The sequence below is a fragment of the Penaeus vannamei genome, unplaced genomic scaffold (genome assembly GCF_042767895.1).
Source record: "Penaeus vannamei isolate JL-2024 unplaced genomic scaffold, ASM4276789v1 unanchor197, whole genome shotgun sequence".
In the NCBI taxonomy this organism is placed as follows: Eukaryota; Metazoa; Arthropoda; class Malacostraca; order Decapoda; family Penaeidae; genus Penaeus; species Penaeus vannamei.
This window is the reverse complement of record NW_027213201.1, coordinates 22,501-35,000: the sequence shown is the minus strand read 5'-3', so window position 1 is coordinate 35,000 and position 12,500 is coordinate 22,501.

The following is a 12,500-nucleotide window of genomic DNA, read 5'->3' as shown; positions in this document are numbered from 1 at the left end:
GTGTTTGTGTGTGTGGGAGGAGTGCGTAAAGGGAGGGGGGGGGGGAGGGTGGATGTGTTTGTGTGTGTGGGAGGGAGTGTGTAAGAGGGAGGGAGGGGGAGGGAGGGGGTGGGAGGTGTGTTTGTGTGTGTGGGAGGGAGTGCGTAAGAGGGAGGGGGAGGGAGGGAGGAGGGTGTGTTTGTGTGTGTGGGAGGGAGTGCGTAGAGGGGGGAGGGAGGGAGGGGGAGGGTGTGTTTGTGTGTGTGGGAGGGAGTGCGTAAGAGGGAGGGGCAGGGGGAGAGGGAGGGAGGGAGGAGGATGGATGTGTTTGTGTGTGTGGCAGGGAGTGCGTAAGAGGGAGGGGCAGGGGGGAGGGGTGGGGAAGGTTGGGATAGCGAGTAGAATGAAACAGAATGGAGAGGGAGGAGGAGGTAGGAGGGATTGGGAGGGAGAGGTAGAGAAAACAGGAAGAAGAAAGAACAAGAGAGAGAGAGAGAGAGAGAGTAGAATGAAACAGGGTGGCAGTGGAAGAGGGAAGAGAAAGTGGAAGGGGTTAAGAGGGAGAGGGAAAAGTACGAAAAAGAATAAGAGGAAGAAAGAACGAGAGAGAGAGACAAACAGAGACAGAGAGAAAAACAACGAAAAAGAAAGCGAGAGAAATTGAGAGAGAGAGAGAGAAAGAGAGAGAGAGAGAGAGAGAGAGAGAGAGAGAGAGAGAGAGAGAGAGAGAGAGAGAGAGAGAAAGAGATAGCTAACGAACCACCACCTACCCACCCACCCTCCACCCCTCCCTCCCCCTTCCTCCACCCCACCCTTATCCAGGAAATAGCATAGGAGATCAATTAAATCCCGACCTCTTGTCTCGCAGCAATTAAATCTTAGTCGGCGAGTGACGTCAGACCCCGGAGCGATGAGAGGAATTCACGGTGCCAAATAAAGGGCCGGGAGCCGATTCAGGGCTGGGTGCCGGCGCGATCGGGTGCCACGGCCGGACCGGTGTTATTTGCCAATTAAATGGTAATCGGAGGAAAGAAATGTTTATGAAGCTGGTGCCATGCAGGCTCTCTCTCTCTTTCTGCCTCTCTCGCTGTCTCTCCTTTCTCTCTCGCTGTCTCTCTCGCTGTCTTTCTCTCTCTCTCTCTTTCTCTCTCTTTCTCTCTTTCTCTCTTTCTCTCTTTCTCTCTTTCTCTCTCTCTCTCTCTCTCTCTCTCTCTCTCTCTCTCTCTCTCTCTCTCTCTCTCTCTGTCTGTCTGTCTGTCTGTCTGTCTGTCTGTCTGTCTGTCTCTCTCTCTCTCTCTGTCTGTCCGTCTCTCTGTCTCTCTCTCTCTCTCTAACTGTGTATTTCTCGCTGCCTTCTATTTTTCATTTTTCTGTCTATTTTCTCTTTCTCCTTTTTTTCTCGTTTTTTAAAATTCTTTTTCCTTCTCTGCCTTTGACCCTGTTTTTTGTCTACTTTCTTCCTTTCTTAGCTCTCTCTCTCTCTCTCTCTCTCTCTCTCTCTCTCTCTCTCTCTCTCTCTCTCTCTCTCTCTCTCTCTCTCTCTATCTATCTATCAATCTATCTATCTCTATTTGTCTCCTTTTTGCACTTGTACTTTGTTTGTTTTTCCGCTTCTCCAACTTCTGCTGCGCCCAGGGAGTAGGGGGAGGAGGAGGAGGAGGTGTGTGGTACAAGAGAGGGAGGGGGGGGTAGGAAGTTGGGGAAGGGGAGGGAGAGTTTAAACTTCCTTGCTGTCGCTTCCTGTACCTCTCCCCACCCCCGCCCACCCCCTCCACCGAGGCCCAGTGCCCCAACCCCTTGCTGCACCCTCCCTTCCCCACCCTCCCCACAACCTGCCCTTCCCTCTCCCTCACCCTCTCTTCGCCCTCTCCCCACCCTGCCCCACCCTCTCCTCCACCCTCTCCACAACCCTACCCATCCCTCTCCCTCACCCTCTCTCCGTCCTCTCTCCCCTCCCCTCCCCCCCCCCACCCTCCCTCTCTCCCTTCACACCCCTCTCCCCCTCCCCCCCCCCTCTAGATCGTTGTATATCCTGAACATAAACAGTTCTCTTTCCATAACATTTTTTTGTTGTCATCTTCGGGCACTTTATAACTTCTTGTGTTCTGTCGTTATGTGTCATTTTTTGTTTCTTTATCCTCTTTTTTTTATGAGGATGATGGTAATTACTTTTATTGTCATTATTATTGTTATTATTTTTGGTTATTATTATATTCTTTTTCTTTATTCTCTTCCTCAGTTTGGTTATTAATCTCTCTCTCTTTTTCTCTCTCTCTCTCTATCTATCTATCTATCTATCTATCTATCTATCTATCTATCTCTCTATCTCTATCTCTATCTCTATCTCTATCTCTATCTCTCTCTCTCTCTCTCTCTCTTTCTCTCTCTCTCTCTCTCCCTCTCTCCCTCTCTCTCTCTCTCTCTCTCTCTCTCCCTCCCTCTCTATCTCTCTCTTCCTCTCTCCCCCTCCTCTTCCCTCCCGCCTCCCCTCCCTCCCTCTCCTCAAACTTCCCCTTCCTCCCCCGTCGCCCCCACGCTGCCCTCGCATCCCCCTCGCCACATCCTGTTGATCGGAAGCGCAAGAGAGAGAAAGAAAGAGAGAGAGAGAAAAAAAACAACAACGAAACTCGATTGCATAAAATTACTGTCTTGATCCCGACGACAATGGCTCCCAGCGCCGAATGCAGACTCCGCCCACTTCACCTCGCTGCGGGCGGCGGGCGGACGCGCTGGTCTCGGCCGCCGCTTCCTGCGCGGGCGTGCGGTGTCCGGTGGGCGGCTGGGCGTGATGGGAGGTGGGGGGAGGGGGCTGGGAGGGATGGATGGGCGGCTGGGTGGGATGGGAGGGAGGGGGAGGCTGGGAAGGTTGAATGGGCTGGGCGTGCTTAAGATGAGGGGAGAGAGAGAGAGAGAGAGATAGAGAGAGAGAGGGAGGGAGAGAGGGAGAGGAGGGAGGAGGGAAGAGGAGTGAGACGGAGACAGACAGACAGACAGACAGACCGAGACAGAGAGACAGAGTCAGAGAGCAGGGGGAGAAAAATGAAAACGAGAGAACAAAAGAGAGAGGAAGAGAGAGAGAGAAGGTGACGGTACCGACGGCCTTATAAGGACAGGTGGTATATACACCTGTGCCCACCGCAGTAATCCGATCCCCCCCCGCCCTCCCCCTCCCACCATCCTTCCCTCCCACCATCCTTTCCCCCCTCCCCCATCCATCCCCCTCCCCCCACTTCGCTTTGTTACCCCGTTACTTCCGCTGGCTTCTGGGTTACTGGCTGGGCTTTCGTGGCTTTTCCGCCGCGCTTGGGAGGCAGTAATTTTTCCCTCGCGTTTTGCCTTCTGTTTCGTTCTCTCTCTCTCTCTCTCTCTTTCTTTCTCTTTCTCTTTCTCTTTCTCTTTCTCTTTCTCTTTCTCTTCTCTCTTTCTCTCTCTCTCTTTCTCTTTCTCTCTCTCTCTCTCTCTCTCTCTCTCTCTCTCTCTCTCTCTCTCTCTCTCTCTCTCTCTCTCTCTCTTTCCGACTCTCCCTGCAACACTCAACCGCGTGGAGACGAGAGTGTAAATATGCAAAGAGGCTGAGAGTGAAGAGTAAAAGGGAGATGGGAGGAAGAAGGGAAAAAAGATCTTTGTTAGAAAGGTAAGATCAATCCTCTGCCCTTCCTCTTCCCCTTCTCTCTTCTCCCTCCCACCCTCATCCTCTCTTTCCCCCTCCTCTCCCCTCCCTCCCTCCTCCTCTTCGTCTTCCTCCTTCTCCCTCCTCCTTTTCTTCCCGTTTATCTCCCCTCCTTCTCCCTCCTCCCTCTTCCCCGTCTTCCTCCTTCTCCCTCCTCCTCTCCTCTCCCTCTTTCTCATCTCCCCCCTTGTATCCCCTCCTTCCCTCCGTCCCTCCCTCCTCTTCTTCCCCCTTCTTTCTCTCCTCCTCTTCTTCCCCCTTCTCTCCCAACCTTCCCTCCTCCTCCTCCTCCTCCCTTCTTTCCACCCCTTATTCCTAAACTCACCCAATCCTCATTCACCTTCTACAAGAAAGAAAAATAAAAGGAAGAAAATAAAAATAAAAACAGACGGACTCGCCCCCCCTCCCCCCCAACCATTCCCCTCATGGTCGGCGGGACAGACAGCCTTGAGGGGAAAACCTGAGGAAAATTTCTTTTGATTCCGTATGATTTAGTGGGGCGGAGCAATTATCCGACGGCGGGGGATATCGCTTCCGTGGGCGGTTCGTCAGTTTCTTTGGGGTTGTTTCTGGCGCTTTTTTTTCTTTTCTTTTCTTTTTTCTTGGGGGGGGAGGGTTTTTTTTCTTGTTTTTTCCTTGGCGTCTTGGTGAGGATTTTTTTTTTACTCTTTCTTCTCCTTCTCTGTCTGTCTCTGCTTATGATCTGTTTGTCTTTTTACCCTTCTCTCTCTCTCTCTCTCTGGCTCTCTCTCTCTCTCTCTCTCTCTCTCTCTCTCTCTCTCTCTCTCTCTATATATATATATATATATATATATATATATATATATATATATATATATATATATATATTTCCCATTTCTAGTTATGCATCGAAGCTCCTATGGCTCCATTCTAGTTTATTGAGATAAATCTGTATATTTCATTCCGCTGAATTACATGACTTATCTTTTTTTTTCAACTGTTTTCTTCCTTTAGCTTCTTTTTTTTCCATTCCCCCATTTCTTCCTTTTCCTCCTATTCCTATCCCGCCCCATTTTATTTCCTCAGGCCCTTCTCTCCTCTAATCATCCCAGCATTTTCCTTCGCCCCCAAAATCGGAATAATCTGCCGCTCTCCATCAGCGCCTTCCCTCTCCCGCGCGCCGTTCCCCGAGCCACGTTCCGCTCATCCGTTCCGCCCGGTCACCGATCCCTTATCCGGCTAATGCACGTGATCTGTATGGGGGAGCAGCATCCAGCGTCAGGCATCTTCATCTCCCGCTGATCTATCTCCCTTTCCCCTCCAGAAGGGCGGCTCGCAGCACTTCTTCGTCTGGGTCGCCGGCCGCGCCTCCGAGGGCCTCGTCCGCGTGCTGCGGGAGGCCTTTCTCTCTCGCCCCCCTCGCGCTGCGGTCTTCTCTGCTTGGAGCTTTCTCTCTCTCTTCTTTCGTCTTTTTCTTTTCTCTTCTCTCTTCTTTCGTCTCTCTTTCTTTCTTTCTCTCTCTTTCTTCTTTCGTCTCTCTCTTCTCTCTTCTTTCGTCTCTCTCTCTCTCTCTCTCTTCTTTCGTTTCTCTCTCTCTTCTTTCGTCTCTCTCTTCTCTCTTCTTTCGTCTCTCTCTTCTCTCTTCTTTCGTCTCTCTCTTCTCTCTTCTTTCGTCTCTCTCTTCTCTCTTCTTTCGTCTCTCTCTTCTCTCTTCTTTCGTCTCTCTCTTCTCTCTTCTTTCGTCTCTCTCTTTCTTTCTCTTCTTTCGTCTCTCTCTCTCTCTCTCTCTCTCTCTCTCTCTCTCTCTCTCTCTCTCTCTCTCTCTCTCTCTCTCTCTCTCTCTCTCTCTCTCTCCCTCCCTCCCTCCCTCCCTCTGGCTTCTTTTCTCCTCTCATGTTTCTCTTCGGTCGGTGGGATTCTGCTGTGTCATCTGGGAGTCATTTGTTTATCGATTTGTTTGTCTGTTGGCTTGTCTGTTCGTTAGTATGGAGGTTTGTCTCTCTCTTTTTCTGCTGGTTGCTTTAGTTGTTTATCGTTTTTTTTGTACTTGCTTGTCTTTGTGGATATGCGCATACGTGCGTTTGTATTTTTTTTTCTCTTTGTTATTATTTCAGCTCCTCACTGTTGCTGTTTCTCTCTGCTCTGCTCTTGCTCGCTCTTTCTCTATATTTCTTCATTTCTTTCTCTCTCTCACTCTCTTTGTCTCTCTCTCTCTTCTCTTCTCTTCTCTTCTCTTCTCTTCTCTTCTCTTCTCTTCTTCTCTTCTTCTTCTCTTCTCTTCTCTTCTCTTCTCTTCTCTTCTCTCTCTCTCTTCTCTTCTCTTCTCTTCTCTTCTCTTCTCTTCTCTTCTCTTCTCTTCTCTTCTCTTCTCTTCTCTTCTCTTCTCTTCTCTCTCTTCTCTCTTCTCTTCTCTCTTCTCTTCTCTCTTCTCTTCTCTTCTCTTCTCTCTCTCTCCTCTCCTCTCCTCTCCTCTCTCTCTCTGTCGCTCTCTCCCACCCACTGTTCCTTTTCTCTCTCCCTCCGAATAGCTGGCATCTCGCGCCCCTCCGCCCTGCCCATTGTGCCACTAAACAATACTTCATTCCTTTAGTGTATGACTTAACTATGATTCAGCTTTCAACTCAGTGTGACTCTCCACAATGCTGCGTTCATTCAGGGTGACACGCTGCTGAGTTTCGCGTTCTTAGCGTGTAGTGTCACCCTGCCACACCCGAGGCTCTCAGGGTGTTAGCAAACTCTCCTCTTTCTCTGGGTCTTTTCATAGTAACTCTCTAGCGTGTTTTTTTCCCCTCCTCTAATGGATCGTGAAAAGGAAAGTACATTTTTGAACCGCCGAGATGGAAACCCATTATTTTCAGCTGCACCCGACCCTTACGTCACTCTTTATCAATAACCCTTAGCTGTCCCTTTCACCATTAGCCTCTCAGCCAGTATGCCTAAATCCCTAGCTTCCCTCCCCCCCCCTTATCCTATTCCTCACCTTCACACCCACATCTACTTGACACATTCCTCCCCTATTCTTTCCCCTTATTCCTTTTCTGTCCACTCTGCTACTCACTTCTGTTCTTCGTCTTTCGTCGACTTCTCCCTCCTACCTCTCTTCCAGACCCTTTTCATCTATCTTCCAGACTCTTTTCCCCTGCGTCTGGAAGTTAGGTCTAGCTCTCCCTTCCTCACCTCTCCTCTCTCTCTCTCTCTCTCTCTCTCTCTCTCTCTCTCTCTCTCTCTCTCTCTCTCTCTCTCTCTCTCTCTCTCTCTCTCTCCTCCTTCCCTCCTTCCTCCTCCCTCCCTCCTCCTCCCTCCCTCCTTCCTTCCCTCCCTCCTTCCCTCTCTCTCTCCCTCTCCCCCTCCCTCCCTCCTTCCCTCCTTCCCTCCTTCCCTCCCTCCCTCTTTCCCTCCCTCCCTCTCTCTCCCTCCTTCTCCAACGCCGCCCACGGAAGCCTTTCTTACGCCTGCCACCACCCGTGCCTCGGGCGTCTGAGGCTTGCCACTGGACGCTGTTGGTCGCAGGCTCCGGGCGCGAGGATCCACGTCCGGGCGGAGGCGCGACGGGCGGAGCCTCTCGTCCTCGCTTCTCTTTTTTGGACTCTTCATTTTAGCTCTTTAGCTCTCTCGTTTTTTGGGGGATTTTTGTTTCCACTCTTTAGTTCTTTCGTCTGCTTTGTGTGTGGGGATTTTCTCTTCTTTGGTCTTTCTTGATTTTCTTTCTCTTGGTCATTTTCTTATTTTTTTTTATCCGGTTGGTCTGTTTATTTCTCACTCTCTCTCTCTCCCTCTCTCTCTCTCTCTCTCTCTCTCTCTCTCTCTCTCTCTCTCTCTCTCTCTCTCTCTCTCTCTCTCCCTCTCTCCCTCCCCTCCACCCACCCACCCTCCCTCCCACCCTCCCTCCCTCCCTCCCTCCCTCTCTCCCTCCCTCCCTCCCTCCCTCCCTCTCCCTCCCTCCCTCCCAGCCTTGTCCTCTGACCCTCGGAGCGTCGGTGAGTCATGGGTGACTAACCGTCTAGAGTCAGAGATTGCTTACTCATTCGTTAGCGAGTCAATGATCGATGGTCCTTTCATCGGAAAGTCACGAATTTTGGGTCAAGCGCCGTCCTTGGCATGCGCAAAAAAAGTCGTGTGTTATCCCTGCCCTCCCTAAACGCACGCACGCACGCACACACACGCACTCTCTCTCTTTCTCTTTCTTTCTTTCTTTCTTTCTTTCTTTCTTTCTGTCTGTCTGTCTCTCTCTCGCTCTCGCTCTCTCTCTCTCTCTCTCTCTCTCTCTCTCTCTCTCTCTCTCTCTCTCTCTCTCTCTCTCTCTCTCTCTCTCTCTCTCTCTCTCTCTCTCTCTCTCTCTCTCTCTCTCTCTCTCTCTCTCTCTCTCTCTCACTCTCTCTCTCTCTCTCTCTCTCTCGCTCTCGCTCTCTCTCTCTCGCTCTCGCTCTCTCTCTCTCTCTCTCTCTCTCTCACACACACACACACACACACACACACACACAATCACACACACACGCACACATCCACGTAGCACCTCCTTGGAATGCCTTGTGTAGCATCTCTTGAAGGATGTTCACATGGATCTTCTTGGGTATGTCTCTGCCTCTCATCTCGGGGTCTCGAGTTCAAGAGGAGACGAGACGCGAAGGAGAAGGAGAATAAGAAAAAGGAATAATAAGAAGAAAAGAAGAAGAAGAAGAAGAAAAGAAGACGAAGAAGAAAAAAGGAGAAACAACGAAGAAAAAGGAGAAGAAATTATATCAATGATAAGATGAAAGAAGAATTAAGAGGAATGATAAGAAGAAGAAAAAAAGGAGAAGTAATATGAAGGATTAAGAGATTGTAACATGAAAAATGCCAGTCCAGCGAAACGAACCCAAACGCGAGAATAGATAAAGAAGAAAAAGAAGGAGCCCAAAAAAAGAAACTGAGAAGCTAGACCCTAAATCGATAACCACAGACGGAGCCCCCCCACCCCCACCTTCCCCAACCCCCTTCTTACGGTCACACCCCTCCTCCCCTTCCCCTTCCCCCTCCCCCTCTCCCCCCCCCCGTCGGTTGTGGTCGTTCAGATGCTCCGTCAAATATTACGGTCGCACGAGTCTAGAACTTTCTTTAATAAACCAGTCAGAAACATACATGTGCTGTCGGTCGGGAGATTTCCTTCATAACCATCTGGGAGCGCCCTGTGCCATCTGAAGATACGATTCCGTGCTGGTAATTTACAGCGAATGCCGTCTGGGTGGTCGCTGATATTACTCGAGAACTTTCGCCAGCTGGGGGGTTCTTGGACCAGCTGGAAGGGGGGTTTTTTGGACCAGCTGGGAGGGGTTCTTGGACCAGCTAGAGGGAGGGATTCCTGGACCAGCTGGGAGGGAGTCCTGGACCAGCTGGGAGGGGTTCTTGGACCAGCTGGAATGGGGGATTCCTGGACCAGCTGGGAGGAATCTTGAACCAGCTGGGAAAGATTCTTGGATCAGCTGGAGGGGGGATACTTGAACCAGCTGGAAGGGATCCTTGGACCAGCTGGAGAGGGGATTCTTGAGATTCGTAAGATTGGTTTCCTTGTTTACCTGATGCGAGTGATTTAGACCACCTGAGATACCAGCTTAGGACATTCATTAAACATTCCTCGTACATGCAAGAGAGAGAGAGAGAGAGAGAGAGAGAGAGCGAGAGACATCGAGAGCGAGAGACAGCGAGAGAGAGAGAGAGAGAGAGAGAGAGACAGAGAGAGAGAGAGAGAACGAATAAGCCATTATTTCCTCCCGGGCGACAGAGAACGAACAAAGGAAGAAGAAAAGGCAAAAAGTGCCTCCGAAAGAGAATACAAAATGCTATTTTGAGCTGATAGTAGCGCTATCTTGGGGGGGGGGGGAGAAATATTGACACCGACAGCTGGGGAAAATATTGAAACTACCTTCTAGAAGACGTTCCCTGTGACTCGCAAGACGACGTCTCTCTTATCTCGGGAGGAAAATGCCATTCCCCGCACTGGCAAGAAAATGTTACTTTATTCCCGGGGAAAAAAATGCTAGAGAAGCTAGGAAGAGATGGGGGGGGAGAGGGGGAGGGGGTGGGAGGGAGAGGGGACTATGAGAGTGGAGATGGGGGGGAGGGTTGTTACGGCTGTCCAGCTAGTAGAGAAAATGTAGCTACTATTATGGGAGTGAGGTTGGCCGAATGGGGAAGGGGTGGGGGTATGGGGGAGGGGGAGGGGGAGGGGTCCAGGTAATTCATCCTACAGCCAGTGTTTTCTAAGAGCGTTTTCTACAACTCGACACCACAAGAAAACCAGGAGGTGGAACGTGTGCTGAGGTGTTCCATCAATCGGTCCTACATTCTCTCTCTCTCTTTCTTTCTTTCTCTCTTTCTTTTCTCTCTCTCTCTCTCTCTCTCTCTCTCTCTCTCTCTCTCTCTCTCTCTCTCTCTCTCTCTCTCTCTTTCTCTCTCTCTCTCTCTCTCTCTCTCTCTCTCTCTCTCTCTCTCTCTCTCTCTCTCTCTCTCTCTCTCTCTCCCTCTCTCGCTCGCTCTCTCTCTGTCTGTCTCTCTCTCTCTCTCTCTCTCTCTCTCTCTCTCTCTCTCTCTCTCTCTCTCTCTCTCTCTCTCTCCTCCCTCCCTCCCTCCCTCTCCTCTCCCTCCTTCCCTCCCTCTCCCTCCCTCCCTCTCTCCCTCCCTCCCTCCCTCCCTCTCTCCCTCTATCCACTTCTTTACTATACATCTCCACCGCCAGCCAGAAGGGAGTGGGGAGTGGAAGCACGCCGTCTCTCGCCCTAAGTAATCTACGATACCCCATAACCCATCCCTCCCCCATCCCACCATTACTGAAATACAATCCATTTCAGGAGATTCACGAACACACGAACGAACGAACTAATGGATGGAAAACTTGAAGAAATGAAACCCAAAGAAAACCGAGCAAAAGAAACGAATAAGGATAAGTAAAACAAAAATGATAAAGGAGATGCGCTGCGGCCACCTCAGGGGAAGCGTTGTGACTCCTTCGAGAAAGCGGAAATGATGTGGAAATGCAACAAATCATTAAGTTGCAGGTGTAAAGATAGGAAGGAGAAAGAGAAGAGGATGAAAGGAAGATAAGGATGAATGGGGTGGAGGAGGAGGAGATGGAGAAGATGGAGGAAAGAGGAATAAGAAGGGAAGAATTAGGTGAAAATTAATGGAAGAGGAGTAGGAAGAGAAGGGGAGAAGATAGGGATGAAGATGCGGGAGATAAACAACATGAAAAAGGCGTAGGAGAAGAAGATAAAAGGGTGGTAGAATGAGAAGAGAAATGAAAATGTAAAAGGAAACACTAAAAACAAATACAGTAAAACAAGAAACTAAATCACGAAAATAGGGGAATAAGAATAAAGAAAAAATAAGTAAAAACAGATCAATAAAAAAAAGTATGAAAAGTAATTAAAAACAGGTCTATAAGAAAAAAAAGAAAGAAAAAAGTATGAAAAGTGAGAGAAGGAAAACGCCTTCCATCTTGCGAGCCGCCCACGACGCCCGCCCTCTCCCCCGGCCGCATAACGGACGCATTCGTGGCCAGGGTAATCTCCAGAATCCCGGGCCAGGATATCAGGACCTGAGCCAAGCTGGCCCTCCTCCTCCTCCCTCTCCTCTTCCCCCTTTCCTTCCTTCTCCTCTTCTCCTTTCTCCTTCTCTCTCTCCTCTTCTCCTCTTCCCCCTTTTCCTTTCTCCCCTCTCTCCTCTTCTCCTTTTCCTTCCTCCTTTCTCCTTCGTCCTTCATCTTTCCTCTTTCTTCCTACGTGTCCCTTCCCCTTTTCCTATCCTTTCCCCTCACTTTTCTATGTTCTCCATAACCCTCTCTCCCCTCCTTCATTCCTCTTCTCTCATTCTTCCCTTTGTCCTCCTCTCTCTTGTCCTTCACCACCTTCCTTTCCTTTTTTCTTTGTCCTCCTCCCTTCTCTCTCTCACCTATTTGCTCCCTTCCTTCTTCCCTTCATCCGCCCACCACCCTCTTCTCCCTCTCCCTCTCCCTCAATCGTCCCCTCCTGTCGCCCTCTCCCAATTTGACCTCCGCTGACCCTAGCTCTCCCCTCGGCACTTCTGTCACAGGCGAGGTCACTCACCTCCGGGAGGGGAGGAGGGAGGGAGGGAGGAGAGGGGGAGGGACCTTAGCATAGCATATTACGGCTGGTGTTAGGCCGTGTTTTGTTGTGCTGCGGTTCGGCTTTATGGTGTTTTTCGTCGTGTTAGGCTTTATTACGGCTACGGGACGGGGTGTAAGTTTTTTTCTTTGTTTTCGTTGTGTTTTATTAAAGGTGATGCGGAAAGGAGCATCGGGGTTGTACGAGGATTGTAAAAGCACGAAGGTTGGAAGATAGGTAGAACAAAGGGTTTGGCTGGACTTCTAAAAACGCGGAGAGACAAAGGGGACCCTTCCATTAAGGGGGAAATTGAAAGTTAAGGGAATCCTTTGTTCGCGAAGTTATTATCCGGGAATGATTTCATCAGCGAAAAACGCCGCGGTGCGTGTTATGATTTCGGAAACGGAATACGGCGTCGCGTATACGAGGCTCGTTTCCCGGTGCAACTGCTTGTTTAAAGTCTCTTTCGTCTATTTCCCGTCGTGAACAACATTTCGGTAGTTGAGTATGCATAATGATCGCTGATTCAGGGACCATCCCCGCGCGTGGCAGAGCGTGGAACCCCGAGAAAGCGCGGGACGGGGCGAAAAGTCAATAAATAAATAAAGAAAAAAATATCGATCGATAAATAAATGAACGAACCAACAAATAAAATAATGAACACAAAATCCACCAGATCCAATCAAAATCCAAATCCACCCAAAATCCCCGAGAAAGCGCGGGCGGGGCGGGGCGGGGCGGCGGCCGTGATCTCTTCTCGTCCCGCGTCCAGAGGCTCCCGAGCGGTGTCCAGC